The sequence below is a fragment of the Apostichopus japonicus genome, chromosome 9, assembly GCF_037975245.1.
Source record: "Apostichopus japonicus isolate 1M-3 chromosome 9, ASM3797524v1, whole genome shotgun sequence".
Classification (NCBI taxonomy): domain Eukaryota; kingdom Metazoa; phylum Echinodermata; class Holothuroidea; order Aspidochirotida; family Stichopodidae; genus Apostichopus; species Apostichopus japonicus.
Window position 1 is genome coordinate 31,280,566 of NC_092569.1, and position 10,767 is coordinate 31,291,332.

Below are 10,767 nucleotides of genomic sequence, written 5' to 3' on the forward strand. Positions count from 1 at the left end.
AGTAAAGAACAAAGGCAATAGCTGACTGCTTCCTTAGACAGCTTTGTTGCTTAATGCAGACAGATGTTCTTTGTTCAAGTTATATTTTGACGTAAGAAGATTACAGACAAATGTTGTAACGCATTTGTGTTTATCAGTCCTTAATAACACTTAAGGATCATTTAAATCGTCCTAGCTATTCTAAGATTACCGTGTCTTGATACTTACCGTGCACAACGAAACTCTAAGATTTGAAAGGGTCATTTTACTTATAAGGTAAGTTCATGCGTTTATCAGAACGAAAACGAAAACATATTCTTTGATTGTCTAATTTCGTGTGTGTTTTTGTCGCTTCTGTTACTGTTACTTGTCATTTAGCCTTTGAAGAAGATCCTGCTAGGATCAAATCCTCAAGCCAGCTTACTTTTACACATTTTATAATTTCTGTAGACACTTATTTACTTCCATCAGCCGGCTATACTAACAACTAAGTCTAGCCAAAATTAGCTAGTGCTTCGTGTGTGAAATATTTCGTAAACCAATCGGCAACAAAATGTGATAAGCAAACTTGATTTTCAAAATACAATCTTTTCATCAGCCAATGATGTTTTCACAAACGGCATCCATGATACTCTTTGCAGCTTCTGCAATGTACACAATTTTTGGAATGATTTAGAAGAGGGGTTTCCACGTGTTAAAACATTTATTCTCAGCGGAGGACTGATAGGCTACTATTGTAGGTATAAACATATATTCACATACGTTAAGTTACTATCCTGAATATAAAATTGTATAATACATCAGCCAGACTGGTGTCATTTTCTTTAATGCGCGACAAAGACTGATGAGTTTTTTTAACGGTAAATGTACATGACTGGTCTGTTTAGATCGGTTAATATATTTCAGAACTTGCGTCATGCTTGTTTGACCAGCTGTTCGGCATATTGGCCACTTGCTATTAATCGAAACTGGCTTTTTGTGGAAGAAAAAGTTCAATATTAGTTTGCCGTTATCGTCAATGAGGCTAAATTTTACCGATACTGATATGCCGCCGATATTGCAAATATCAATAAACACTTAGAGCGTTGAACTTTATATTACAACTTTCTTCCAGGAAGATTTAGATTATTGAAATTGTCCCGGTTTTACAGCTACTCTGGTACATGATATGTAAGCTAACGTGAAAGAGCAAAGGCTAACATAAACAAAATGAACTCTAAGTGAAAGCTTCCATTTACTAGTAAGGTAAGTTCTTAGCCATAGACTTTTATATCTTGCTAATAAGAAACCTGAAGCATAATTATTAAATGACTGGGTTGTAAGGATCAATATTTCATTTTAAGCTATTAGGCGTGACGTAGTAAAAACACAGCCACCAATAAGTTGAAGAGAATTTTTGTCGTAATGGTTTTGTCAGTTTCTAAAAAAAATCACAGCATTAAAAGCAAACGTGTTAGAAAAGAGACATTTAAATACAGTGTAATAGATTTGATATTGTTTAATTTGTAAACGTTTATCATGTATGGGTTTTCTTAAATATAGGGAGAGTTTCCTTTTCTATACTGAATTATGTTATCTGTTACTTTAAAACGACAAACGAAACGTTAAGTTTTGTACTACACCGACCAGCCACATGGTATCATGAAAGGAAGGTGCAAGTCGGTGGGAGGAGGGAGGGAGGGAGGGATGGAGAACTGTGAATAGGTTTTATATTTATTTAATTCCGGTATTCAAATTGAGACTATTAAACGTTACCTAGTTTGTCAAATACAAGGAACTTTACATGATCGTCACGACTTTATGGAGTATCTTATGTGAAAATCAATGTAAATTACGGTATTTGTGATTAGATAATTTACAAATAAATTAGAGAAAAACTGTCTTTCTTTGAAGTATTTCCAGATTTTACGTATCACCTAATACTTTTTTTCACAATTGTATTTATATATATATATACATATATATATATATATATATATATATATATATATATATATATATATATATATATATATATATATATATATATATATATATATATATATACAATGACCTAACCATTTACACAATGACCTAACCTGTAATAATCCAGATATAGACAAAATCATCACATTGGATTGTCATTAAAATCTTGGTGAATTGGATCATGTCAAAAGTAAGATTTTCAATGAAAATTTAATATACGTTTTGTTGAAAATGTTTTTATTTATACTGTTTTTTTTTTTTTTTGGCTTCTATAGATTTATCCGAATTTAAAGTAAAAAAAAAGACCAAAAAAACTAAAGACAAAACAATAAAACATGCATTAAGGTATTCCTAATCAGCATACCATTGTAATGAATATTGAAAAGCATAATTATTTAAAGGCAAGCAACCAGAATGAGCATCAGGTTATTTTTAAAGTGTTAGAAATGTTCTCTGCATCTGCACTAAGTTATTCCGCTAGTTATATGACCTTTATTTTTATTTATTCATTAATGATAAGATAAAATACTATACTAAAATACTTTATAGGTGTTTCATTCTAACTCACGAGAATTAAAACAGAAATTTCAAATAGTGCAATGTTCATGAAAGTGAGTTAAACATACATTTATTTTGTTGTTTCTTGCATTAATTACTTGATAGTAATATGAGCATATTTTGGGATGTGCACATATTTGTACTTTTTATTTTTTGGTAACGATATATCAAAATATCTCAACTAACTCCATTTACTACTAAAATCTCATTTTCTTTCTTTCAAGTTTCCCCTTATCGTGGTATCGTTATAGGACATTAAGTCTGAGAATAGAGGAGTTACCTCTAATTAAGTGTTACTATACTTCTCGTTTTGACATTTTCATAAAAGAAATAACTGTGATCGCTACTTATGATATCAATCGTATTAAACTGTCACTTAGAAAGGCATGCGATAGGAGACATTCTTTACAACTTTATCATTTTAAATAAAATAAATGAAAATGTCTTACATTTCCTCCGCTCTTATATCCATGATCTATAAAAATTGCGGTTAAAACAATTGTTGTTATCAAGTTAACTAAGCCGAGTATCGTTATTATAATTACTAGTTAGTTTTAATTTAAATTGATGTTATTCAACCTTGTTTCCTTGAAAATGTACATGTCCAAATTAGTGATCTTTATATTTACGTTTTTTCAAAATGCATTTCAAAATATCTTAATGCCTTGTTGCAGACTGTTTTTCCAACATTGCTACATAAATAACGATATATTGTAAAGTGATATCGATGAGCATGTGAAGGAAGTAACATTTAGGTGTTCCCTGAGAAAATTTAAAGCTGCAAATTTCTCATTTGGATGATAGTTTACAGAAGTATTATCAAGTTTAAAACTGAGCATTGTTTCAAATTTGATGAAATTGAATCGGACCTACCACCCTTTGAAATAAATATCTTATTTAAAGGATATACCTTATCATTATAGTTTTGTTAACAGTAGTTACCCAACTGTTGACTATTTGTATTTGAAGTAAATTCAAGCATCTTTTGATCTAATTTATTTTTTTTTTCAGTATGTGTGGTTCAATTAAAGACGTTTTGTTATATGTCGAAACACTGTTGTTCTTTCGCAAGGTTAAAAATTCTAAGTATTTTAAATTGAAGGCATTTAAAACTAAACTTCATCAGGTATTTTTATCAATGTTTTCCTATTTAATGGGAAAATTTTTTACTTCAGTTTGTCACATCATTTAATATAAACAGAGTTAGCTCAGCAACACAACTTATGTTATTTTCGAAACAGTGGTAAAATATTAAAAAAAAAATAATAGAAAGACTTACCCTTTCTGTTCCAAACGAGTTGCAAATCGTGAAAACAGTCAAACAAACTTTGAAAAGCGTTTCCATAATTTCGGGTCTGTAGAAATGTCACGCGAAAATATATTCGATGAAGTGCAAGATGACAAATGAAACAGAGTCTCTTTTTAGGGGTGAGCAACTCCCTACTGAAATGACCGCAGTAGTGGTATGGATGTCCATTAATGCCATCATTTTATTTGAAATATGGTTTGGATTATAGGTACAGCTCATAGGAGGAATTGCTGTACATTGGCCTCTGTGTTAATTAGGCTAGTGGTCATGCGCAATCTAACTTAATATTATTCGCATCTTGAACTTTCACTCTATATATACAGTAAGCTTCAGTTGCATAATGTTGAATTGTCCTTGTTCCGATAAATATAGCATAATACCTATTGTATACTACTTGACTATCGTGTCTCTAGTTCCAAGAACAGCAGTGATATTGCAATTTAATAACTCTTAATTAATGTATTTGGTTTTTAAAACGAGTGTCGTGCTACGTTTTAATTTTATTACGTTCAGTGTGGTTTATGATCAAAGGTTTTGTAATTGTGCGTAGTTGTGATGTCAATTCTACCAAACCGATAAAAAGAGTAGGACTGCTGATTTACTTGTTCTGGTTGATATCATCCATATGTTTAAGAACCCTTTATGGGTGATTATGTTAGCTAAGTTACTTTGCTTTTGGTTGGAAGGCAAAATTAAAGCAGTAACGAAAGGACAGGAAGTGATACTACTAATCAACACTTTTTAACATTCATGAACTAGTACAATACATATTATATACCGTGAAATGTACGGTATGATCTATTCTACACTATCGATATGTATGTACAAATATCAAATAAACACAGTTTGAAACATTCGAAGTTTGTCAGTGGTATGCTATATGAACAATACTTCCTTGTTTTATGATGCCTACGTCCCACCCTGTTTGCGGAATCGAGTATCCTCACATCTGATTGAATAAACATGTCAGTTGTTTTGTTGGGCTTTCACTGAATTTTTATTATTTGTAAAACTTACATCCATACTGACTGTAAACAATAAAAAAAATCTTTGTCATTTGAATCTAAGGAGCTTGTTTTGACATTTAAAAAGGTACACTGATATCAGATTACAAACCTCTCTTTTAATGGAAAAATTATTTTAATTTGTAGCAAGAAAGGCTCCAGGGGCTTTAAAACAAGTCAATAATGCAGAGGAGAGACGAGTGGTCGGAGAGAAGGCTAGACGTGAGACCTTATTCGTTCCCACGGCAGCAAACCAAACGTAAAAGTTTTCCAAAAAACACATTCTAGTTCAGCTGAATTATTTCAGATGAGTTATAGCGATGCGCATGCTGCGAAAATTCCGTCACTTTTTTCCACCTTGTTTGAATGACTGCCATTTCGTCATTTTCCATTAGATTTGACTGATCGTTTGTCAGAGGTTCGAGTGACTTCATCTTCTTTATATGCAATCATATTTGTTAGGTCATTTGAGTACAAAAGAGATCATTTTCTGATCCTCCTAGAAATGTCGTCCGAATCTGCTGAAATATTGTGGAAATAATGTTTGAATAATGGTGAACCAACGTTGTTTGGAAGAAATGTTTGTTTCGTCATCTATGGGCCCAAAACCGGGCCTTCTGTATGTAATGTTGGCCACATATCATATGCAGTGAACATGAAATTTTTTTCACAACTATTTACTATTCATGACCAGCTTGCGTTTTATGTGAGTAGCAAAATGTCTTCCAACTTAATTTTACCGTAATTTTGGGAAATAATTCCACCCGTGGGAGACTTCATCATGTCAAATATTTAGTTTCTATGCAGGCTTTCTATCTAGTTCGATGGCATACTCTATACAAGGACTACTTGGCAGATTTGCAGTTTGAACATTTTCACGGTTGTATGTGGAATATGTGAGGATGACCTATTTTGTTGGAGCCGATTTTCTCTGCGGTACGTCGATTGTAAACAAGTTGAAGGTCGTTCTATTATTGTATATGCGCAATTTTAGGACAACGCAATTTAAACGTGATATCCACAACATTTTAGCAGACTTAGCAGAGGAATACTTTTTTTTTGGTTTGCGTTCTAATATTGCATGAATTAAAACTACGAAGTACATATACTGTTGGTTCTTTGTTTTGCAATGGGGCAAAGTTTATCACTATTAATTAGTATAACGACATATTGTATACAATATGTTCGTGACAGTGTTTCCAAGGAAAACAGGAGATGGAGGAAGGAAATGAAACCCGATGTGTCTGCTTTGTCTTACTTTTTTGCACAAACAAATGGATAAACGGCTCAAAAATATTGTCATTTCTCAGCGTTGCTGCTCTGGTTGGTTACTTTGGTTGGTTGCTGGTAGCAAAGGATACTCAGCCATGTTTTTGCGGGTATGCGGGTGTCGGTGTGTGCGCTTCTGTGACACTTGCGTGGGTCCGCGATATCTCCAAACGGAATGATGGTTATTTGTCATACTTTCTATGTAGATGTATTATAGTAATAAGTTGTGCTCCATCTTTCTTGGCACTGACCTTATGAATATTAATGAGGTAATTGGATCAAACGTAAAAATCTTTACATTACTATAACTCCGAAACCGTGATTCTGACTGTAGATAAACTTGGGATATTGTTGTTGGTTAATAACTAGCCCATGTAGGCCCAGATTTACATTTCCACATAAAATGCATTTTGGGACACATTCTTTTGGCCCGAGTTTGTGGGCCCCAATACTTTTGGGACCATTTAGGCCCACTTTTTCTTTTCATTGCAATAACTCCGTAACCGTAAGTCGAATTGTAGCCAAACCTAGAATACAGTTGTTGGTTAAAAGCTCGTACATTTAGGCCATCTTGGCCCAAACAAATCCGGGCCCGTTTTTGGGCCGGGTGGCCCAAATTTTATTTCCACGTCAAAAGCATTTTGAGGCACATTGTTTGGGCCAAAATACTTGTAAAAAATTGGACCCTCCAAATGTGGGCCCAAGTGGTCACTTGGGCCCACATTTTGGAGGGTCCAATTTTTTGGGGGAAACTATATTTTGAGCCACTTTGGGTCAAATATATTTGTGACCTTTTAGGCGCAAAATATTATCGGGACCCAATTTTTTGGGAGGTGCCAAATTTTTAATTTGCAATAACTCCACAACCTTAAATCAGACTGTAACCAAACTTGCAATTCAGTTGTTAGTTGATAGCTGGTATGTGTGGGCATAAATATTTTGCTATTGATTGATGACATAAAACACTTAAAGATTCCACTTAGCAAGATTCAGTAGCGCGTATTACGGGACTGAATGTTCGGAACCAAATAATTTTCCTTTAACTTTATGTAAACGAGGTAGAATTCTTGGATAACTTTCAATACCACTTTTGCTGGAAAACAAAATGAAATGAAGTATCATGGTTGCCTTTGTACTGTTTGATCTGATGACATCACAAGGAAATAGATATTGACGTATCGATAAAGTGTCATCAGATTCTTTAATACAATGAAACTAATGCGTTTTGTTATTGACCTTAGTGATTATCTGTGTTATTGCATGCTAAAGAAGCTATATGACACAAGGCTGTTATATAAAAATCCGATTTAAACCCACCCCACCTCAATACACCGTTACACTTAATTATGGAAGAAATTAACCCCTTAAACAGAATGTAAGATTGAAAAGGAACATATTTGATATTGACTAAAACTTCAATTCAACAATTATACTTACAAAGCGAAAGAAAAACACGAGATGCAATTAAAAGAGAAGTGTGTCTACATAATCCACGTAACATTTTGGCTACACGAGTACGTTTCGTGTTTAATTTGAAGAGCCCCCTCTATTTGCTTTCGAAAGGTACACATGTCATATAGCCATCACTCCGTGCTTATAATTGATATGAGTTTATTCAACGTATTTCTATAAATATTTAAACAACATTTAAAAAAATATTAACGTAATCACGTATTCAACCTTTTAAATTGGTCGGAATGTTATAAACGTTCTCGCGGTCTTCCAGAAATTCCCCCTTTTTGCCATGTTATTTTTTTCATTTGACAGAGTAGCCTATGAAGTATAGATTTTCTATCTATCTATGAAGTAATTATTTTTGCTGAAAACTCCTTAGGTCAATATATATATATATATATATATATATATATATATATATATATATATATATATATATATATATATATATATATATATATATACATATACATATATTGACATTTTTTTTTTTTGACATTCTTAAATTATTTATGGACATACTTATATTAGTTTTGACATGTTGATATAAATTCGGACATACTCCTATTATATGTGACATGTTTATATTATTTTGGGACATTTTGCACCAAATGGCGTGAATTCAAACGCAAAAATGTTTTCTACAAATATGATATTAGCAGTTACATTCGACATGTTCATATAATTTTTCGACACTCTAATATTACTTTGGACATGCTCATTTTATTTTTGGACATACTTATATTAATTTCGACATACCTATATAAACTTGGACATACTGCTATTTGGACATGCTTATATTGTTTTTGACATTTACACGTATGGCGTTCCGTATTACGACCAGTGTAAAATTAAATCTGTCGGAACATTCTCCGACTTTTTGAAGGTGGCATACTCCTATTAGAGTCTATATCAGTCCGCTCGATTGTTCTCCCTCAGGAAAAGTGCCAAAAAGCAGCGGGAGAACATCTTTTGTGACCTGTTATAAATCATAATCTAGTTTTTTTGTGGCTTGCATGTTGAAAAGCATGAATGGAAGTACATGTGGTGAAAAAATTGGGTCAATTGAGGCAATTTTAGACCCCTTTAGGCCTCCCAGGAGCAGCGTAGGAAATTTGCTTACCACTGAGGGAAGAGGTTTGTTTACAAGTCACAAAAACTTCCGGCTCGGATAGTAAAAAATCTTCACGGTCATGGTACGGAAAATTGATGGTGCCATGAAAGGCCAACTGGTCAGCTATCCGGTGATGGGTAGCGTTAAGCTAGTGAAAACTTCTATCTAGACTTAGAGACTTCATTACTTGTGTGATTTAGTGTGTAAGTCAATGGGGCTTTTAATGGGCGTATGCTACCTGAAGCACGATTACTATATGGTTACAAATTGAGTGGCTGTCGTCATAATTGGAAGAGCCCCCTCAGTTCGATTTGAAGAGTACACGCATCACGGGAGAATCTTTACATAGTTTTCTGAAATATGTTTTGATAGAATTGATAAGCAAATATTGAAAGAAATATTTTTCCAGCAATTTTTAGCAATATTCGTCAATATTAATTTCAAATATACTTTGTCGGAACATTTTTAGGTTGTTATTAATTTGCTCTCGTGGGCTGATACGTGAAGGTTAAGGATTATGGAAAATGGTCCGGTAAAGTGCCCAAAAGTATACTCATAAGTCTACTTAAATGGTAACGCATAACATCTTGTTCTGTGAGGGTGAAGATACGACCCGCCTAAATGTGAATCTTTCAGAAATTTCTCTGCCGTTTTAATTAGAAATACTACAATAAAAAACAATAAACATGTTTATGAGTCATCTCAAGGCAATGTTAGTGTTAGTGTAAACAGTCTTGTTGGCATTGACAGGATGATACGTCGAGTCCGTTTATCTTGCTCTTAATTGTTTACAATTGTTCAGCGTGAATTAATACTGGTTCCATATATTAAGGAAAAACCACAGTCGGTTATTCATATTGCATTATCTTTTCGTTGTAGTATTTGGCATCCATAAGTTAACACAAAGTTATGATATATTAGAAAATATTCTAGTCACATTTTAGATGCTCTGATTGTAGGAAAGAGCGGATGGGATGCTGTCAATGAAATATGCGGGTATTAGAGACTTTGCTATAATTTTTCCACTCTTTTAGCCTTTCTTTGGTTGATGTTTTCTAAAAAATATCTTCTTTCCATTGACTAAGACTCAAGGTTTACTCCTATACTTCCTACTTAAAAATTGCTTGAATTTATACATGAATCGAAACTTGGAGTTCAGAGAAATTAAAATGTTTCAAACGATACCAGAAATTCGGTGACGAAAATGTGTTTTATATATAAACGCCAGTTCTTTGAGTCATCTACAAGACTCCTCTATATGTTGTTTAATACGAGGGAATGGAGTCGGAATTTGTAAATCTCAAGGGGTTGCCTAATATTTCTTATATTGGTTATATGTTTAAGACAGTAGTTAAGCTTTAAATATTTGATGAACTGGAAGGTGATTGGTGCGGATGATCATGTGTTTATAGACCTTAACCAGCAATTCGGAGAAGGAAGAATTCTACATTTGGGACAATCAATCAGATGAAAAAAAAATGAGTTAGGGTAAAAAGACAGTTATGTAGACTAATGACAAAGTGAGCGAGACTGGTTGTGTTTAAACCTTTGAAAGATAACTCATTAAAGGAGTCGCCCGGAATATCGCTTATATGATCAACTTCGTGTGAATATAAACTCTTGTTTAGTTATCGAACGCTAATACATGACATTATGGAGCCACTGTGAGGAAAGTGATTCGCGAATAAGGAGGGAACATATAAGGATCGTTTCGGTTGGTTGTGTTTTTCTGAATAAAACAGTGGATTTTACTCAGGAGTCCACTGGAATTACTGATCATACGACATACTAACTAAATAGCTCAGAAAGCATATCGAAACGTGTATGATGTCGTGCCCATGTTGCCATTTGCTTCAATACAACATAATGGCAACATTTGAAGAAAACAAATTACTAACCAGCATTCTGGTGCCATGTTTTCATATACTTTCATCGTATTTTATTTGATATCATTTTCGGTGCCATTATTAAAGATGGCATTTTAACAAATAAATTCCAAGTTCACTGCAACTATCACAAGTATTGTTCACCATCATTTGATATTGTCCCTTAAAACATATTCATGTCTTGGAAATACACAGACTTTGTCATACTTTGATATGTACTTCCATAGT

At 33.3% G+C, this 10,767-nt stretch overlaps 1 protein-coding gene across 1 annotated transcript in view; it reads left to right on the forward strand.

The window, feature by feature from the left end:
- Positions 1-10,767, forward strand: part of LOC139973407 (uncharacterized) — a 316,080-nt gene that overhangs the window by 77,154 nt on the left and 228,159 nt on the right. The window lies entirely within an intron of this gene.